Source organism: Equus caballus, chromosome 2 (assembly GCF_041296265.1).
Source record: "Equus caballus isolate H_3958 breed thoroughbred chromosome 2, TB-T2T, whole genome shotgun sequence".
NCBI lineage: Eukaryota > Metazoa > Chordata > Mammalia > Perissodactyla > Equidae > Equus > Equus caballus.
Window position 1 is genome coordinate 66,591,454 of NC_091685.1, and position 19,613 is coordinate 66,611,066.

At 34.2% G+C, this 19,613-nt stretch overlaps 1 protein-coding gene and 1 long non-coding RNA gene across 24 annotated transcripts in view; one reads left to right on the forward strand and one right to left on the reverse strand.

Annotated features, from left to right (window-relative positions):
- Positions 1-19,613, forward strand: part of DEFB135 (defensin beta 135) — a 317,402-nt gene that overhangs the window by 248,827 nt on the left and 48,962 nt on the right. For 20 of the 21 annotated variants that reach the window (XM_070261332.1, XM_070261335.1, XM_070261334.1 and 17 more), the window contains 2 exons: positions 1,742-1,828; positions 4,608-4,698. The gene's annotated coding sequence lies outside the window, so the exon portion shown is untranslated. Of the gene's footprint in view, positions 1-1,741; positions 1,829-4,571; positions 4,699-19,613 lie in introns of all 21 variants that reach the window. The other variant, XM_070261324.1, reaches the window with a different exon arrangement.
- LOC106782840 (uncharacterized) overlaps positions 4,398-19,613 on the reverse strand; it is a 97,205-nt gene continuing 81,989 nt past the window's right edge. Inside the window, exons 5-6 of one of the 3 annotated variants that reach the window (XR_011436673.1) lie at positions 6,289-6,476; positions 4,398-4,690 (exon numbers count right to left, since the gene is read on the reverse strand). This is a non-coding gene — a long non-coding RNA (uncharacterized lncRNA). The remainder of the gene's footprint in view (positions 4,691-6,288; positions 6,477-19,613) is intronic. The other 2 variants (XR_011436674.1, XR_011436676.1) reach the window with 2 other exon arrangements.

Consider the following 19,613-nt stretch of genomic DNA (forward strand, 5'->3'; position numbering starts at 1 on the left):
TGCTAGGTCTGCGCCCAGGATCTGAACCTGCGAACTCCGGGCCACTGAAACAGAGAGCATGAACTTAACCACTACACCACCAGGCCAGACCGGTGAATACTTTTTTTATTGTGTCTAGAAAATGACACGCAGCATACAGTAGTGGGAAATTTATGTTCATTTAGTTAATTCATTCATATATTTATTGAAGAGTCATTTCTAGAAGGACGTAAGTGTATGTATGAACTCCAAACGACATATAAGTCCCATTAAGGACTACTTTTTTGCTATTTTAATTTGTGGATTTGTAGTTAAACCTCAAAAGACCTAAGATATTCAGCAGGAAAGAGACATGAGAATCTCACAAGAAAAGGAGATTTTGATATTAGTAGCTTACTATTTCTGCTCTGAGAGATGAGATGTGTAAGAATTATATAATTTCGTATGCTTAACATTTAGTTATATGAATAAAAGATCCTAACCAACTTTACTTCAATAGGGCATTCGTTTCTTTAAACTAAATAGATTATCTTTTAAAATTCAGGTAGAAATAATAAAGTGGGAAAGGAGTTATAAAATGCAAACCTCCACTAAAAATATTTTTTAAAAATCCTGTTGATTATATTAAAAGAATTATACTCTGATTTGATTAGGAGGGAAATTCCACCTTGGATCTATTACACTAGAGGAATAGACATACTTTTATAGCTGCTCTTCATCTTTCTACCTTTTATAAATATTAGGAACGATACACAGATAGGAAGTTATCAAGTGGGATTAATCAATATTGTTTTATTATAGAAGCCATGTTTTATTAAAAAATAATATACTCTAGCAGGAGACTTCTCATACTTCTGTCTTTTATAAATACTTTCTAAGCTACCTATATATTTACATTTTCTGGATAATTGTAAATGAGAACAGAAAATTTTGATGTTTGATAATGATAAGAAATCCTTGATATGCATGGGCATAAATGAGGAATATTTGATCTGGGGACTTCTTTTTGTTGTCACAAACCAGAGCACTTCTGAGTTTATGAGAAGCATGAATATCCCATTTTTAAAGTAACATTTTCTTCCTATCTGTGATCCTTAGTGAAGTGTTGCATTCAGTAATGCCTTTTGCTTTGCGCGCTCTTTACCAGGCAGAATTACCCATCTGCAACAGACGCCCAATAATTTTGATTAGACTGTGAATTCTTGCATTGAAATTCAGCTCTTTTGGGCAGATTGTGGAGAGGGAGGAGATTGAGAAATATCTGTGGTGTTACAGTAAGAATGTGTTAAGATAGTCCTATATTTATGCAAGGGAGGTACTCAAACATCACAAGCTATTAGTAAACAACAAAATATTCAGTGGATGTCAATGGCCTTGACAACTAATTTGTCAAAAAAAGAAAATATAGTGCTAGAGAATGTAATTGTTTTTTAAGGGTTAGCTCTGGGAAAGAAACTAATTTAAAATTACAAGCACACTGTGAGACTGTATGCTTATATTATCTTTTCTAGTATCAAGGGAAACTGGGAATCTGTTTTATTGATTTACTAATTCTTAAAACTGAATTTCTGAGAAATGTGTCCTCATTTAGTATTCTAGGTCAATTGATAGTCTCTCATTGAACAGGTTACCCAAGTTTTCAGGAATTGGCATCACTGGGGGCTGAAATAATTCCAATTAAATAATTAATTTGAAACTATTTATACTGAACTGTTTTGGTGAAAATGCATGATTTGAATATACCTGTGATTTTTCAATCCAGCACTAATGAACCGTAATAGAAGAGGAATTAATCTCTGCCACACTGAAGAAACCACTGTGACTCAAGACGGAAGCTCTAATCTTTGAAGTGAGTGCACTGCCAATCAGCAATTTTCTTTTGAAATGGACCCATTTTATTTCACTTAGTTGCTTTTTGAATCCTAAGTCTATCATACCCTTATCTTCCTATTAGAATAGTGCCAGGATAGAAACAAATTTTGTTGTTCAGCAAATACTAAAGTTAGAATGGAAGCCCAGCATGGCCTCTGATATAGAATTCACCTTATTTTTCTGCTGACTCTTTCTTGGAATGCTACTAGATTCTGTTCACTATGTACTATTTTTGTGCCTTTCTACTTCTGTGCTTCTCTATTATCTATGAAAATCTCCATGTATCTCACATTCAGAGGACCCACTTTATTGGAGCTCACCTCGGACTTTGATCCAATTACTCACGGCCAGGATAGCAGGAGCACACAGGGCAAAGTATGGCCACTTAATGGAGCAACACTCTTGACAGCATCTCAGAGTATGTTGGGCTCTTATTCAATCCAATTTGGGGACCATAAGTTATAAACTTTAAAGATTATTTTAACTTGCTCTTTTTCAGCCATTTTATCATAATCAGGCACAGCTATTTACCATATCCTATTACACATTATGCCATTATGAAGAGGAACAAAGAATAGTGTCCTAAAGATTATCCACTCTTTATCTTATTGTAGAGAACACAAAAGCTCAGAACGATAGAAGGCTTGTCCTCTACAACACTGTGAGATACTACATAGCGCTGGGGTTATATATCAGATCTTCTTACGCCTGCCTATTTGGGGGATCAGAATTTACCACCTCAAGATGTATCTCCTTTGGCTTGATTATTTTACGTACAAAAGACTCAGGGAGAAACTCTGAACTTCCCCCTAAGTGCCTAAAAGAATTTAAGACAGAAGGCCTGTTCCAGGAAGGATTTCATACCATAGATAACTATAGCATAAAATAAACTAGGTGTAGTAGACAGGGAGAAACCTAGCAAGGCCCATTTGTTCAAAGTCCGCCCCATGTCCTGTTGTCTTTACAAGGCATGACAAACATTTCTTTACCAAACGTTTGCTTTTCCATCTCCATGTGAATTGCCTTCCTCCCCTTTGAAGTCCCAAACCACTAGTTCCAACATCCTCCTTTGTTTTTATCTGAAGATGATATTTAAGGTGGTGTCTTTGGCCATTTTAGTGAGTTACTCAGTTTTTCTGGGTGCCTCCTATGTATGTATGTTAATAAATGTTTGATTTTCTCTTGTTATTCTGTCTCATGTCAATTTAATACTTATATCAGCCAGAAGAACCTAGAGGGTAAAGGAATATTCTTCCTCCCCTACAGTAGCAAGCTGTCTAATAACCTATTGCATGTGGACTTTGGAAATTCCAGATTTAAGGGTCTAAACCTTTATCCTTATAAATCTTGAATTAACAAGTTTTATGGAAATCAGTTGTCCTGAGGTTCAAACATATATTTTTAAAACCTTCCTAAAAAAATAATTAAAATATCCTTTTAAGAGGCAAGTTTAATTCACTTACAGCCTCCCTTCCTCAACCTTACTCCATGATGAAGTCAAAGTTATATGTTTAAAGCAAATCTGATTATGTCACTCCACTCCTTAAAGACTTCCAATGACCCTATTCCCCTCTGAGAAAGTTCAAGTTTCTTTACACAGCCTTCCAGGTCTTTTCTGAACTTGCCCCATTTACCTTTTTAGTTGAATCTCACGTTGGTCAAGAAAACACACCCTGCTTTCCAAAGATGTTGAAACTGTTTGTACTCTTCCAAGACCTCCTTCCCTGTGCCTTCTCTTCGGACTTCCTCCTCTAACTACATTGTTCCTACGAAGACTGCTCTAATTACTTTTGTACATATATTTAAACAATATGTAAACCAGACTGTGTGCCTCAGAAAAGCAGGGCAGTCAGAACCAGTTCATCAATACTTTGCAAATAAGTAATTCAAAAAATTTCCCTGAAGCCAGGTTACTGGGGAAAGGAGGGGGTGAAGAGGTGGGAGAGGGTAGTCATGATCACCTGGGAATCTGTAGATAGCAAAGCTCTGAAGCTTTGAAAAATGTGAGAAGATCTAGGTCTCAAGAAAGAAAAAAGCAATTTTAATAGTGAACTGAAGAGTTTAAATGTAGAAACAAGTTTTAAGTTTAGGAATAATACCGATAAATCAATAAAAAGACAGATTTCCTTGTACTTAATTATAATCATTTAAAAATAATTAGAGTTTGTGAAGTGAAATTTATTGGTAAAAAAATGTCAGAATTTGAATGCCCAAATCATGTATGAAAGTGATTGAATTAGCAACGTTCTTGAAATTAATCTCTTTAAATTTACTTAAAATCTCTCTCTAGGGCCAGCCATTGGCATAGCAGTTGAGATTATGCACTCCACTTTGGCAGCCAGGGGTTCGCCAGTTCGGATCCTGGGCTTGGACCTACTAACAGCTTATCAAGCTATGCTGTGGCAGGTGTCCCACATATAAAATGGAGGAGGATGGGTACAGATGTTGGCTCAGGGCAGTCTTCCTCAGCAAAAAGAGAAGGGTTGGTGGCGGATGTTAGCTCAGTACTAAATCTTCCCCCCCCCCCCAAAAAAAACATCTTGCTCTATGTGTGTGTAAAATATCTTTAATTTTCTTCCTGTTTCTGCCACTTTATATATTTTCAACAAAATTAATTTGCATATGGCTTTATTTTTATTTGATTTTCATGCACTTCACTATGTTGACCAAATATGTGTTTCAAAACCAATTCAGATATAATAACAGTACTTCCATTACAGAAGCACAATATTATCAAGATCCTGTTTTCAATCCAGATTTTTGGTAACTTGTAAGAATTGGTGAACCAATATGATCAAAACCGTTAAGGAGACTGGATCACAGTGAACAGATACCAGGCCTGTTGAGGTAAGGGAGAAAAAATTCCGTTACAAAATACATATGAGTTTAACTAATGGCATAGTCAGGAGAGATAAAAGCAACACGTTAAATCAGAAGTCATTGATAATTATGTTTGAAAATGTTCTGCAAGCAGTCTAGGAAAGCAAAGTGTGCTGGCATTTAAAAGATTTCAATAAGTTATTCATTCTTCACTGAAATATTACTTTCAAATTTGTGGGTTTGCTGCAAACTTTATACTGATTCATTATTTTCCCCAATAGCTGGATTTTGATTAAATAATGTAGTTACATTTGAATTTGTTCTGTTTTACCTTTCTTGAATGTATTGAGGAAATGCAATTATTAAAATGACTCTGAGTAATAACTTTTCATGATTAAAAATATTTCATTTTTTGAGAAGAGGAGGGTGTCCTTGCCTAAATGCCAATAGCCTTTAATGGAACTGCAACTTTTAAAAAAGTTCATTTTTATTTTTTAAAAGGTAAATTTTTTCCTTTTTTTTCTGGAGAAGAACATTGAATGTCTATATTAAAAGGTTTTTCATTAATAAAGCATGGTATAATGTTGGCAGATAGGTTCTTTAATCAAGTATTTGTACATATTGAAGTTGTGCCAACAGTTTCTGATTTTCAAGTAACTTTTGCTACTTTTAAAGTAGTTACTTTATATATATACCTTTATGTATAGATGCACATATACATATATATGTCTGTTTATACACACACATATATGTATAAATATAGACAAATATGTAGATACATATATACGTATTTTAAGTGACATATATATGTATATACCCACCCCACCCTGCAAAAGGAATTGGGAGTGCCGAATGGCTGCTTCCTTAGCAAGTTGGTGGTTGATGGAAATGCTTCTATAGAGCTCATAGCTCAAGTCTATCAATTGCTACACAATGGTGTCAGGACCTTTTGATTCTGGAGCTAGTTGCAGATAGTGTCAGAGAATGGACAAGATGTTCTCAGCGAACTTGAGTTGTGATTTACTTCATAGATTATAAATGGTATGAAAATATTTTGGTATATCAACTATTTTTTTTTTTCTGAACAAACATACAATATGCTGATACTATGTTAGGGTTTGTCCAAAGTGCCAAAAGAAATTGGGAGCAAGATTTTTAAAGCTTTGGCTTTCGATATCAAAATTGAAGTCAAAATTAAAGACTAAAAATTTGGAAAAATATATGAGGATGGAGATTATTATGAGGACAAGTGGAGGAGACTTGAAGAGGATGAGATGATATTGAGGCTCATAAATAATCCCAGTGCCTGCCAGAGCCAAGTTAACATGAGCAGAATCAGTAGAGAGAGACTCAAGGGGAGCAGTTCCATCCACCACCAGCATAAGGCTAGCACATGGGGACTACATCAGCATCCAAACTGCTCCAGTATCTGAGTTAATCTGATGTAGTCAGTGCCAGGGAACTCTGTTAATTGTCCTTTTAGTTGGTATCTCATGAGGAACTCTCATCAAAAGTAAGTAGTATATCACCCCTTAATATCCAGGAAGGACGCCTCTCTGTAACTCTGTAACTGTGTTCAGCCCCTCACCCCGAATGTAAGAACAAGTGTGAAAATACCTTCAATAGCCTCAGACACTCTTAAGATCTCTTAAAACAGAGGTGGGCATCTCGGTGGTTTGTGGTGTGGACAAATTCTATAGTTCTGCTACTGTTGAACTGAAATGAACCTGTAGAGACATCTCCACAAGCCTTGGTATATAGGTATATTTACATATTATTTAGCATAGGATATATCCTTTAGAGACCTGAAAAAATAATGAAGGCAACTTCTCAAGAAACCCAATTTACAAATAGGGGCAAGCTTTGATATGAGAGGAAATTAACTTAGTAAACACTAATGAAACAATTATAGACATACATATATGCATACAAAGCAATTGGTAAAAAGAAGAAAATATATAGGGGCTAATTTAAGTTAAAGAGTCAGGGGAGGTCCTGGATTAAAGTTGAACTTTAAAAAAGTTAAAATATAAATTTTTGACATTTGTAGAACTCAAGGATCTCTCTCAGTCTTATTCTTCTAACACTAAGGAAAACATTCATCTTGGAGGCTTCCCCAAACCTACAGGTGTCTCTGTAGCATGGATAGTCCAGTTGTTATCTAGTATGAATTTTTCAAGATGGCACAAGAAATGACATTTAATCTTTATTTTATATTCATAAGGCAAGGCTGGTTTTATATACTGAATACATTATATATTTTAGCTGAAGTTGTTTTTATATTGAATACAATGCTCCCTGAACCTGGCATTCTAAAATAGTTTAAAGATGAACATTCAGAACATTTTTCACATTTGTTGTATTCAAAGAATTTTGCTCCAGTATGAATTCTTTGATTTAAAAGATGGAATGAGCTACAGAAGATGTTCTTAAATGGCTTATAGCTTTTAGGATGCTGCTGAATATTTTATATATATGTTTATATATATTTTAAAATATTTTTTGTGAATATATATATATATACACACACAGCTATATAAACATGTATACATACATGCACATAAAATTTATATATATTAAAATCCATATTTTTTGTTTTATTCTCTTTGTTTATTGTTTTATCTTTTTTAAATTGAGTTCATAATAGTGTACATCATTGTGAAATTTCAGTTGTACATTATTTCTTGTCCGTCACCACATAAGTGCTCCCCTTCACCCCCTGTGCCCACCCCCACCCCCCTTTCCCCAGTAACCACTGAACTGTTTTCTTAGTCTATGTGTTTGTTTATGTTCCACATATGAGTGAAATCATGTGGTGTTTGTCTGTCTCTCTCTGGCTTATTTCACTTAGCATAATACCCTCCAGGTCCATCCATGTTGTTGCATGGGATAATTTTGTCTTTCTTTATGGATGAGTACTATTCCATTGTGTATATATATAATATACATCATATATATATATATCACATTGTGTGTGTGTGTGTATATATATGTCACATCTTCTTTATTTAATGACCAGTTGATGGGCCCTTGGATTGTCTTGATGTCTTGGCTATTGTGAATAGTGCTGCAATGAACATAGGGGTACATATGTTACTTTGGTTTGTTGATTTCAAGTTGTTTGGGTAGATACACAGTAGTGGGATAGCTGGGTCATACAGTATTTCTATTTTTAGTTTTTTGAGGAATCTCTGTACTGTTTTCCACAGTGGCTGCACCAGTTTGCATTCCCACCAGCAGTGTATGAAGATTCCCTTTTCTCTACACCCTCTCCAACATTTGTTATTTTTAGTCTTAGTGATTATAGCCATTTAACGGGTGTTAGGTGGTATCTTAGTGTAGTTTTGATTTGCATTTCCCTGATGATTAGTGATGTTGAACATATTTCCATGTGTTTATTGGCCATCTGTAGATCTTCTTTGGAAAAATGTTTGTTCATATCCTCCGCCCATTTTTTGATTGGGCTGTTTGTTGTTCAGTTGTGTGAGTTCCTTATATATTATAGAGATTAACCCCTTGTTGGATGTATGATTTGCAAAAATTTTCTCCCAATTGGTGTGTGGTCTTTTTGTATTGATCCTAGTTTCTTTTGTCTTGCAGAAGCTCTTTAGTCTGATCAAGTCCTACTTGTTTATTTTTTCTTTTGTTTCCCTTGTCTGAGAAGACATGGTACTTGAAAAGATCGTTTTAAGTTTGATGTCAAAGAGTGTACTACCTATATTATCTTCCAGGAGTTTCATGATTTCAGGACTTATCTGCAAGTCTTTGATCCATTTTGAGTGTATTTTTGTGCATGGAGTGAGATAATGGTTTACTTTCATTCTTCTGAAAGTGGTTGCCCAGATTTCCAAACACCGTTTATTGAAGAGACTATCTTTTCTCCATTGTATATTCTTGGCACCTTTGTCAAAGATTAGCTGTCTGTAGATGTGCAGTTTCATTTCTGGGCTTTCACTTCTGTTCCACCAATCTGTTTGCCTGTTTTTGTACCAGTACCATGCTTTTTTGATTACTATTGCTTTGCAGTACATTTTGAAGTGAGGGATTGTGATGCCTCCAGCTTTGTTCTTTTTTCTCAGTATTGCTTTAGCAATTCGGGGTCTTTGGTTGCCTCATATGAATTTTAGGATTCTTTGCTCTATTTCCATCATTGGGATTCTGATTGGGATTGCATTGAAGCTGTAGATTGCTTTGGGTAGAATGGATATTTTAATGATGTTTATCCTTCCAATCCACGTGCATGAAATCTCTTTCATCTCTATATGTCAGCATCTGTTTCTTTCAATAATGTCTTATAGTTTTGATTGTATAAGTCCTTCACCTCCTTGGTTAAATTTATTCCTAGATATTTTATTCTTTTTGTTGCTATTGTAAATGGAATTGTATTCTTGAGTTCTCTTTCTGTAAGTTCGTTATTAGAGTATAGAAATGCACCTGATTTTTGTAAGTTGATTTTGTACTCTGAAAATTTACTGTAGTTGTTAATTATTTCCAATAGTTTTCAGATGGATTCTTTAGGCTTTTCTATCTATAAGATCATGTCATCTGCAAACAGTGAGAGTTTCACTTCTTCTCTCCCTATTTGGATTCCTTTTATTCCTTTCTCTTGCCTAATTGCTCTGGCCAAAACCTCCAGTACTATGTTGAATAAAAGTAGTGATAGTGGGCATCCTTGTCTTGTGCCTGTTCTCAGAGGGATGGCGTTCAGTTTTCCCCATTGGACATGATGTTGGCTGTGGGTTTGTCATATATGGCCTTTATTCTGTTGAGGTAATTTCCTGCCATCCCCATTTTTTTAACAGTTTTGACCATAAATTGACGTTGGATCTTGTCAAATGCTTTCTCTGCATCTATTGAAATGATCATGTGGTTTTTATTCCTCAATTTGTTGATGTGGTGTATCATGTTGATTGATTTGCGAATGTGAAATCATCCCTGTGTCCCTGGTATGAATCCTACTTGATCATGATGTATGATCTTTTTGATGTATTGCTGTATTCAGGTTGCCAATATTTTGTTGAAGATTTTTGGATCTATGTTCATCAGTGATATTGGCCTGTAGTTTTCCTTTTTTGTATTGTCCTTGTCAGGCTTTGGTATCAGAGTGATGTTGGCCTTGTAGAATGTGTTAGGAAGTGTTCTGTTTTCCCTAATATTTTGGAATAGCTTGAGAAGGATAGGTATTAAATCCTCTCTGAAAGTTGGTAGAATTCTCCAGGGAAGCCGTCTGGTTCTGGGTTTTTATTTTTTGGGATGCTTTTGATTACTCTTTCAATCTCTTTACTTGTGATTTGTCTATTCAGATTATCTATTTCTTCTTGATTCAGCTTTGGGAGGTTTTAAGAGTCCAAGAATTTATCCATTTCCTCTAGATTTTCCATTTTGTTGGCATATAGCTTTTTGTAGTATTCTCTTATAATCCTTTGTATTTCTGTGGTATCTGTTATTATTTCTTCTCTTTAATTTCTAATTTTATTTATCTGAGCTTTCTCTCTTTTTTTCTTTGTAAGTCTGGCTAGGCAGTGTCAATTTTGTTTGTCTTCTCAAAGAACCAGCTCTTTGTTTCATTGATCCTTTCTACTGCCTTTTTTGTCTCAATTGCATTTTTTTCTCCTCTGATTTTTATTATTTCCCTCCTATGCTGACTTTGGGCTCTGCTCTTCTTTTTATAATTCACTTACCTGTAGTTTGAGATTGGTTACTTGAGACTTTTCTTGTTTGTTAAGGTAAGCCTGATTGCAAGGAATTTCCGTCTTAGTACTGCTTTTGCTGCATCCTGTTTGAGTTGGTATGGTATATCTTCATTTTCATTTGTCTCCAGATACTTTTTGATTTCTGATTTAATTTCTCCAATGATCCATTGCTTGTTCAACAGCATGTTGTTTAGTCTCCACATCTTTGTCCCTTTCTCAGCTTTCTTCTTGTAATTAATTTCTAGCTTTATAGCATTGTGGTTGGAAAAGATGCTTATTATTATTTCAATCTTCCTAAATTTATTGAAGCTTGCCTTGTTTCCCAATATGTGATCAATCCTTGAGAATGTTCTGTGTGCACTTGAGAAGAATGTATATTCTGCTGTTTTAGGATGGAGTGTTCTATATATATCTATTAAGTCCAACTGGTCCAGCTTTTCATTTAATTCCACTGTTTCCTTGTTGATTTTCTGTCTGGATGATCTATCCATTGATGTAAGTGGAGTGTTGAGGGCCCCTACTATTATTGTGTTATTATTATCTCCTTTTAGGTTTCTTAATAGTTGCTTTATGTACTTTTGTGCTCCTGTGTTGGATGCATAGATATTTATAGGTGTTATGTCTTCTTGGTGGAGTGTCCCTTTGATCATTATATACTGCCCCTCTATGTCTTTCTTTACCTGTGTTATCGTGAAGTCTACTTTGTCTGATATAAGTACTGTGACACCTGCTTTCTTTTGTTTGCCATTAGTTTGGAGTATCGTCTTCCATCCCTTCACTCTGAGCCTGTGTTTTTTGTTGGAGCTGAGATGTGTTTCCTGGAGGCAGAATATTTTGGGGTCTTGTTCTTTAATCCATCTCACCGCTTGGTGTCTTTTTATTGGAGAATTCAATCCACTTATGTTTAGGCTGATTATTGATATATGAGGGCTTAATGCTGCCATTTTATCACTTGTTTTCTGGTTCTCCTGCATTTCCTCTGTTTCTCAACCTGTGTGTTTTGGTCTAACAGTTGAGTTATTAGTCTTTTATGTTGTGTTTCTTTGTTTTCTCCTTACTTATTATTTGTGTCTCTGTTCTGCTTTTTTGTTTAGTGGTTACCATTATGTTTGTGTTCAAAATCATGTAGATAAGACAGTCCATTTTCTGATGGGCTCTTTTTTCCTTTGTCTAAACCGATTTGGTCCCTTTCCTCTTCCCCTCTGAAGTTGTTTTTCATACATCTTATTCCATCTTGTTTATGAGTTTGTGGTTAAAATGACAAGATTTTCTTTGTTTGTGGTGTTTTCCTTCCCTTTAATGCTATACTTGAGTATTTGCTAACTTGTTCTGATGTATAGCTACAATTTTCTGACTCTGTCTATCTATTTATCTCCTTAGTCCATGCTTTGTAACCCCTTTCTCCCATTTTTTTTCAGCTATGAGGGACTTCCTGTCGATTTCTTGTAGGGGGTGTCTCATGGCTATGAACTCCTTTAGTTTTTGTTTATCTGGGAATGTTTTTGTTTCTCCATCATATCTGAAGGGTATTTTCATTGAATAGAGTATTCTTGGCTGAAAGTTTTTGTTCATCAAAGATTTGAATACGTCATTCCAGTCTTTCCCAGCTTGCAAGTTTTCTGCAGAGAAATCCCCCGAAAGCCTGATATGGGTTCCTTTGTAAGGTATTTTCTTCTGCCTTGTGGCCCTTAGTATTTTTTCTTTGTCATTTACTTTTACCAGTTTCACTACCATATGTCTTCCAGTAGGTCTTTTTACATCGACATATTTAGGAGATCTGATAGCCTCTTCCACATGGATTTCCATCTCCTTATGCAGATTTTGGAAGTTCTCTGCTATTATTTCTTTGAACAAACTTTCTGCTCCATTCTCCTTCTCTTCTTCCTCTTGAATACCTATAATTCTTATATTGCATTTCCTAATTGAGTTAGATATTTCTCACAGACTTTTTTCATTTCTTTTTAGTCTTAGTTTTTTCTCTCCTTTATCTGGAGCATTTCAACATGTCTATCCTTGATTATGCTGATTTGCTCCTCTATGATGCTTGCTCTAGTGTTCAGGGAATCCACATTTTGTTTTATCTCATCCATTATATATTTCATCTCCAATATTTCTGATTGATTCTTTTTTATAGTTTCAATCTCTTTTGTGAAGTAGCTCCTGAACTCATTGAATTGTTTCTCTACATTCTCCTAACTCTTTGAGTTTTTTGATAATAGCTATTTTGAATTCTCTGTCATTTAGATTACATATTTCTGTGTCCTCAGGACTGATTTCTGGGTACTTGTCATTTTCTCTCTGGTCTGGAGATTTAATATAATTTTTGATACTGCTAGAGGGTGTCACTTTGTTCTTTCTTATCTTGGTATTATTTGGTCACAGTTACCATCTATTGCCAGTGGGTGGACGTCAAGAACCACATGCTCTGAGCATTCTGCTGGGATCCCAGGCACTGGAGCTAGTATTGGGAGGGTGTGGGGGAGGGGCACTTTCTTCTGCGTGCCCTTGTGGGCTTACTCTCTCTGCTCTCATTAGCTGCTCTCCTGGGTGTTGGCTTGATGAGGGCAACCCCCAAAATATCTTTCACCCTGGTAGGGGACTTCCCTCCAGGTTGAGAGGGCCCTAGGGGATCTTTGACATTCCCATGAATGAAAGTCTCCTTCCCCTTTTCTTCTCTCTTGGAGGCCATGCACAGTCCCAGATCACCATCTTTTGGGGAGGGAGTGAAGTTTTATCTTACCTCATTCCACCCCCTCCCAGGGGGGCTCCAGCCTCTCCTCCATCCAACATATGGCTGCGTGGGTCTCTAAGATGACTTTTGTGTTTTGTGGATGTCCTCTGTTGGAGTATGAAGGTCTTTTTTGTTGTATGGTGGAAGGGAGAGATTACTGGGAGAGCTCACTCACCATGATGCTGACATCACTCAATAGGCTCTATTTTAAGATGTCATGTAAAATGATTATCTATATCCTTGCATAAGCATTCATAACAGAAAATATTGTGTCTGAATTTTTCATTGTTTTCTATTTTCTATATTTTTATTTTTATGGTCAGAGTTTAGTATTATATATATTGAATTTGAAATAATATTTAGAATAATGACTAACATTTTAAAATGTTTTATGTTCATAAGAAATTTAAGCAATAAATAAGTAGAATTGACAAATCTTAAACTCCAACACCTGAGATAACTATTAGTAATTGTAGACGAATTTCTCTCTATATGTATTTCTAGCCATATATTCTAATAGAAGAATGGAAAAGACAAGCAAACAGATGGATATACAATAAAAATTTTACACAGAATTATCCTTTACAATTTTTATCAAAATATATTAAACATAAATTTACTTGAATTTAACAAAATAAAAGCAATGGAAGCTATTACTAAAATTTCTATAAATGTGTATTCCCAAAATATATTAATTTGTAAAATATTACCAAGATGTATTAATTTGTAAAATATCTTCCAAATTTAAAATATACAAGTTACTATAACACCACATTTCAATTTTAAATGCTTTATTGAGTAATTATGTGGAATTTAACATCCTTATACCTGTTTGCCTGGTTTCTCATAATTTCTGTTATTTGTAATACTATTATTAGTATTATTATTGTGATAAATTTTTGAATATTTATATCATTTACATTTTGAAATTTAAAGATAATTCTCAAAAGAATTTTAATCTATGATGTGTTTTTGAATAGATTTAGTGCTCTTCACTGCACTAGTTGTTTTTATTCTGTTTTCTTCATGTTTTATTTGGCAAAAATTCATACCAATTTTCTCTTTTTCAAAAAGCCTTTCTGTCTTATATTCCACAAGTTCTTTCATGTTTGCTAGTTTCTGCCTTTCTCTAGTTTATTTTTATTATTCATTTTAATTATGAAATATTAAAACTTTAGAGAAAATTACTACCTGAGTATGCAGCACCAAGTTTTATCAAATCTTAACATTTTGTCATATTTGCTTCAGATCCACTTTTCTGAGAAACAACATAGTAGGCAAGCGTTGAACTTCCAGTGCACTATTCCACACCACATCCATTTTCTCTACCACTGTCTTCAGCTAAACACTATCCCAAGTTGATATTTAACATTTCCAGGTTTCATTTTTTATAAAACTTTTCCATATATGAATATATTTGTGACATTTTTAAATTTATTTTTAAACTCTATATCATCAATGTGGTCATACACATTGTGGTGCTATTTACTTTTTCATTCTTTTTGGGTCTTTATATTTTATGTTGGTAACAGTAACTCAATGCCAGCAGTTTTATTGGTTGAGGAGTATTACATTATGTTACTTCACCAGAGATAAATTGACCACACTTTTGTTTATGAACATTCTGATTATTTCTCTTAGCTATTGAGTACAATGCTGTGATGAGAAATCTTGTACTCACCCCCTTGTGCTCATGTGCTGGAGTTTGCCCAGGATACTTGAAAAGAAGCATAATCATGAGGCACAGGGTATGAATATCTTACGTTTTAACTAAAAAATGCAAAACTACTTTCTAAAGAGGCTTTATCAATTTACACCCCTGACTTCAGATTCTGAGTTTCCATTTCTCCCTCCCTTTGCCAACAATAGGTATTTTTGAATTGTAAAATAAGATTTGAAAATTTTATTGGGGATAAATAATTTGTTTATTCATATCCACATTGTGTAATTTTAAGGTGTACAATGAGTTGACTTGATACACATATATTGCAAAATGATTACCACCATAGGTTAGCTAACACCTCCACCACATCACATAATTAGCATTTTTTTCTGTGTGTGTGAAGTGAGAACATTTAAGATTTACTCTCTTAGCAACTTTCAAGTATATAATCCAGTATTATTAATTATAAGCACTATGCTGTACATTAGAACCCCAGAAATTATTCATCTTATAACTAGAAGTTTGTACTTGCAATTATGACCAACATCTCTCCATTTACCCCACACTGAGCCCCTCATAACCACCACTCTACTTTCTGTTTCTGTGAGTTTGATTTTTTGGATTCCACATATGTGATATCATATAGCACTTGTCTTTCTCTGTCTGACTTATTTCACTGAGCATAATGCCTTCAAGATCCATCCATGTTGTCCCAAATGGCAGGATTACCTTCTTTCTCATGGCTGAGTAATATTCCTTATCTACATATAACGTTTATATATACACACACATATGCCACATTTTCTTTATCCATTCATCTGTCAATGGGCACTTAAGTTGTTTCCACATCTTGGCTTTTGTGAATAATGCTGCAATCAACATGGGAATGCAGATTTTTCTTTGAAATAGTGATTTCCTTTCTTTTGGATATATACCCAGAGATGGAATTGTGGATTTTATGGTAGTTCTATTTTTAATTTTTTGAGGGACCTCCCTACTGTTTTCCATACTGGTTATTCCGATTTACGTTTCCACCAACAGTGTAAAAGTGTTCCCTTTTCTCCACAATCTTGCCAAAACATCATCATTTGTCTTTATGATGATAGCCATTCTAAAAGAGGTGAGGTGATATCTCATCGTGGTTTTGATTTGCATGTACTTGATGCTTAACGATATTGTGGACCTTTTCACTGACCTGTTGGTCATTTGTTTGCCTTTTTTGGAAAAATGTCTGTTCGGGTCCTCTGTCCATTTTTTAACTGGATTATTTGGTTTTTTTGCTATTGAGTTGTATGAGTTCTTTATATATTTTGGAATATTAATCCTTTGTTAGATATATGATTTACAAATATTTGTCTCCCATTCTGTTGGTTGTCTTTTTGTTTTGTTGATGATTTCCTTTGCTGTGCACAAACTTTTTAGTTTGATGAAGTGCCACGTATTTATTTTTGCTTAAGTTGTTTTTTCTTTTGGTGTTAAATTTAAAAAATCCCACCCAAGACCAATGTCAAGAAGCTTGCCTCCTATTTTTTTGCTAGGAGTTTTATGGTTTCAGGCCTTATGTTCAAGTCTTTAATCCATTCTGAGTTGACTTTTGTGTATGGAGTAAGGTAGGGGTCTAGTTTCATTGTTTTGTATGTGGCTATTCTGTTTTCCCAGCACCATTTACCAAGAGACCATGTTTTCCCCATTGTATATTCTTGCATACTTTGTCAAAAATTAATTGACCATATTTGCATGGATTTATTTTAGGATCTCTATTCTGTTCCACTGATCTACGTGTCTGTTTATATGAAAATACCATACTGTTTTGATTACTATAGCTTGCTGATATGGTTTGGAACCAGGAGGTGTGATGCCTCCAACTTTATTCTTCCTAAAAATTGCTTTGGCTATTCAGGGCCCTCTGTGGTCATACAAATTTTAGGATTGTTTGTTCTACTTCCACAAAAAATGCCATTGTAATTTTGATAGAGATTGCATTGAATGTGTAGATGGCTTTGGGTAATTTCTAGACAGACATTCTAACAATATTAATTCTTTCAATCCATGAACATACAACATGTTTCCAATTATTTGTGTCTTCAGTTTCTTTCACTATTATCTTGTAGTTTTCACTGTCTAGATCTTTCACCTCCTTAGTTACATTTATTCCTAGTACTTGATTCTTTTTGATGCAATTAAAATGGGATTGTTTTCTTAATTTCTCTTTCTGATAGTCCGTTTTTAGTGCATAGAAATGCAAGTGATCTTTTAATTTTGATTTGATATCCTGCAACTTTACTGAACTCATTGATTAGTTCCAACATTTTTTGGTGAAGTCTTAGGTTTTTCTGTATACGATATCATGTAATCTGCAATTAGAGTCAGTTTTCTTCTTCCTTCCAATTTGGATGATTTTTATTTCTTTTTCTTGCCTAATTGCTCTGGCTAAGACTTGCAATACTACATTGAATAAAAGTGGTTAAAGTAGGCATCCTTGTTTTGTTCCTGATCTTAGAGGAAACGATTTCTGCTTTTCACCAGTGACTATGAAGGTAGCAGTAGGTTTGTCGTATAGGCTCTTTATTATGTTGAAGTTTGTTCCCTCCCTATCCAATTTGTTGGGAGTTTTTACCATAAAAGGATGTGTAATTTTGTAAAATGCTTTTTCTGCATCTATTGAGGTGATCATATGATTTTTATCCCTCATTTTGTTAGTGTGGTGTGTCACATTGATTGATTAGTGGATATTGAAACATCCTTGCATTCCAGAAACAGATTCCCCTTGATTCTGGAGCATGATATTTTTAATGTACTTTAGAATTCAGTTTCTAATATTTTGTGGATGATTTTTGCATTTATGTTCATCAGGGATACTGGCCTGTAATTTTCTTTTCTTGCGTCCTTCTCTGGTTTTGGTATCAGAGTAATTCTGGCCTAGTAAAATGAGTTTGGAAGTGTTTTCTGCTCTCCAAGTTTTTGGAACAGTTTGAGAAAGATTGGTATTAAATATTCTTTAAATGTTTGGTAGAATTCACCAGTGTAGCTATCTGGTCCTGGACTTTTGTTTGTTGGGAGGCTTTTGATTACTAATTCAATCTCTTTACTACTAAATGTTCTGTTCAGATTTCCTATTTCTTCATTATTCTGTCATGATAGTTTGTATTTCTAGGAATTTGTCCATTTCTTCTAGGTTACCCAATTCAATGGTGTATAATTGTTCATAGTACTCTCTTATGATCCTCTGCATTTGTGTGTCATCAATTGTAATGTATTCTCTTTCATTTCTGATTTTATTTGTTTCAGCCCTCTCTCCCTTTTTCTGGATAGTTTAGCTAAAGGTTTATCTATTTTGTTTATCATTTCAAAAAGCTAACTCTTAGTTTCATTGATAAATTCTATAGTGCTGGTCTCTATTTCATTCATTTCTGCTAAGATCTTTATTTCCTCCCTTCTAATAATTTTGGGCTTAGTTTGTTCTTCTTTTTCTAGTTCCTTTAGGTGTAAAGTTAGGTTGTATTTGAGATCTTTCTTTTCTTCTTAATGTAAGTGTTTATGTCCATAAACTGCCTACTTAGAATTGCTTTTGTTGTATCCCGTAAGTTCTGGTATGTTGTGTTTCCAGTTTCATTTGTTTCAAGATATTTTGAAGTTTCTCTTTTGATTTCTCCTTTGACCTATTGGTTGTTCAGGTGCATGTTGTTTAATCTTCATCTCAAAGTTTTCCAATAGGCTCAACCCAAATCTTTATTTTCTAAAATATTATTTTCTTTTCTCACATACTCTTTGAGATAACATTTATTTCATCATTTGGATCTCAGCTTAATTGCCTATAAAATTCTTCCATATCTGTTATCACCTTCCCACTCCTAATGGCTCACATCACACTTTTATGTAGAAACAGAACACTAGTGTACTCATTTATAGAAGGCAATCATTCTCAAATTTAGCTTTTAAAAGTATATCTGCATTTAATTTAGCATACAGTTGCCTCATGTCCTCTCTGGGATATAATTGATATTCAATAAATATTAATAAATATTAACTTATTTACTGATAATTTCTTAAGGGACATTGTAGGCTGAAGTGATTCTAAAAACATCACGAGGAAGCTTTGTCATATGGAGCACCTTTAAAGCCCTCAGAGAGTTTGATTAGACTGTATATTCCACAAAATACTTTCCCTTTGTATATAGATATATTTATATTAATGTAGGGTATATGCAAAGTTCACACGATTTAATTATTTAAAAAGTATAATTTCTAAGATGAGGGTGATGCTAGTGAACCTAAAAATCATGATTTAGATTAATCTACATTAGAATTATATATCAATATATATATATCAATGATACATTTTGTCTGCATTAATAAGCCTCATTGGTTTGGGCATTCTGCAAATTAATTTAATAATTAACACTAAGTCAGATCTTTTTAGGCATCTCTTCTAAAGCAATACACCAAGAGAGACATTCAAGTACAAAGATATCCATGTGGCATCTAAATTAAAAAAAAAAAACAAACCTGGAACTAAATTTCCAAAACTAAGAGAAAGGTAAATGATAAAAATAGACTAATAGATAACACCTTAATCTGTATACAATAATAGCTAGTCACTTTAAATAGTACCTTTAACATAGGATATTATTATAAAATAATTTTTAGATAAAATATGTGATTTATTTAAATAGATTAGTATTGGTATTAAATTGAGATGAAAGGCATTTCCTCCCTAGTCTTGAGAAAAATCGTTTCAGAAATATGATCAAGAGTTCTCGTCAAGATGGCGCTGTGAGCAGACGTTGAACTCGCCTCCTCCCACGAACACAACCAGGTTATAACAATTTTGGGAAGAATAACCCTGGATTGAAAA